Source organism: Bison bison, unplaced genomic scaffold (assembly GCF_000754665.1).
Source record: "Bison bison bison isolate TAMUID 2011002044 unplaced genomic scaffold, Bison_UMD1.0 scf7180017864307, whole genome shotgun sequence".
Classification (NCBI taxonomy): Eukaryota; Metazoa; Chordata; class Mammalia; order Artiodactyla; family Bovidae; genus Bison; species Bison bison.
The window spans coordinates 9,996,168-9,998,012 of record NW_011494879.1 but is presented as its reverse complement, the minus strand read 5'-3'; the positions used below and the strand labels follow the sequence as shown (position 1 = coordinate 9,998,012).

At 40.8% G+C, this 1,845-nt stretch overlaps 1 long non-coding RNA gene across 1 annotated transcript; it reads right to left on the bottom strand.

Annotated features, from left to right (window-relative positions):
• Positions 1-359: 359 nt before the first annotated feature.
• On the bottom strand, positions 360-1,653 carry LOC104997376. The gene is made up of 2 exons (XR_826327.1): positions 1,034-1,653; positions 360-507 (listed from the first exon to the last, which is right to left on the bottom strand). It is a non-coding gene; the product is annotated as an uncharacterized LOC104997376 (long non-coding RNA).
• Positions 1,654-1,845: the final 192 nt, after the last annotated feature.

The following is a 1,845-nucleotide window of genomic DNA, read 5'->3' as shown; positions in this document are numbered from 1 at the left end:
GGGGTTGAAAAGATCCCCTGGAGAAGGAAATGGCAACCCACTCCAGTGTTCTTGCCTGGAGAATCCCATGGACAGAGGAGCCTGGTGGGCTACAGTCCATGGGGTCATAAAGGGTCGGACATGACTGAGTGACTTCACTTTCACTTTTCATTTTATGGTGTGGACAAAAAGCAAACCCTGGAGAAAAGGGTGGGAAAGTGGGATGCTTTTCAGGTCAGAAAAATGTATATTATGTATCAATATTATGGTAACCTGCCCTAAATTTCATGGCTAGAATTTGAATGCCAAGCCTTGTGATAGTTCCACTGGATCCTTCTGCTTCTTAAATGAGATAATGTAAAATGTAAAATTAGATAATGTAAAATGTAAAACTATTAGTTTTATAGTTGTTTACATTAGGAGGGCTAGTCCTGTGTCAGTTACTCCATCATTGTCAGAAGGGATATTTCTTCATAAATTTCATAGATCACACATACATTTAGGTGGCTGCCAAGTAGAAACCTGGAACTGAAAAATCAGACAGTCAGATAATGTTAAATGTAAAATTTAGGAATTTATAAAACATTTCAGATACTAGAGGTAGAATAATACTGTTTCTGAAGTATGGACTTTCTGAAATCTCAATTGAATGCCTGGAATTTTCAACAAGCTTTATCCACTCTGATCAACATGGGCTCTGATGTCTCTCAGAACTATTCTTGAGGAATGCTACTGTTATACATGTACAGCTTAATATTCAGCCAAAGACTTAAAGTTAGTTGTTCAGTCACGTCCACCTCTTCGTGACCCCATGCACTGTATCCCAATGGATTCCTCTGTCCAGGGAATTTTCCAGGCAAGAATACCGGAGTGGGTTGCCATTTCCTTCTCCAAGGGACCTTCCCAACCCAGGGATTGAACCTGGGTCTCCTGCATTGCAGACAGATTGTTTACTTTCTGAGCCACCAGGGAAGCCCCAAAACTTAAGGGAGCCCCAAACACAGGTTTAAAGTACTTTTTCTCTATGCAACTCCCTCCTCTATGTTACCCTCACCTGCAAATTCTGGTCAGCTCATTCATCCCCAGATTTGATTTCTGCCTCCTCAGCTCAGCCAGACTGTATTGTGTCTTCCTGCGCCACAATTTGAGAAGTGTTTCCAGGCAGAAAACCAAGGCAATCAGGAGGCTCAGTCTGTGCTTTGATCATCAGTTATTGCTTCTTAGCTCCAAACCTGCTCCCTTGATGCTGGGGCCCTCACTGCACAACCCCTTTATTTCCTTCTCTCAAGGATCACAGTAGAGTGCTATCTGTTGTTTCATGTCTAAAAAGGGTCACTTAATATATTTTCCCCAGTTTTATAGTTGTTTACAGTAGGAGGGCTAGTCCAGTGTCAGTTACTCCGTCATTGTCAGAAGGGATGTTTCTTCATAAACTTCATAGATCAGTCATACATTTAGGTGGCTGCCAAGTAGAAACCTGGAATTGAAAAATTAGACTCTCCTGGACCATTTTTGTTTCTTTCAGTTATGATGACACAGTGGCTGACCCAGAGATATCCAGGCAGTCTCTCTCTAGAAGTTAAAAGTTGATTCATCTGATAATACCAATTATCCATGTACCTTAGACTTAGGCTTTAAGCTGGAGATAATTGGTGGGGCTAGCCTAAGGCATTCACTCATTGATATTTTTTGAAATCCTATGTGACAAATTCCTTCTTAAATAATTCAAGGGTTTCAGAGACATGAAGACATGACATCTGTTCCTAAGGAGTAAACCATGTATTAGGGGAAACAAGTTGTGCACAAGTAACTGTTATTTAAGACCAAATGTGATATTTTTATAAATCAGTTGTGGGCTAGCATGGA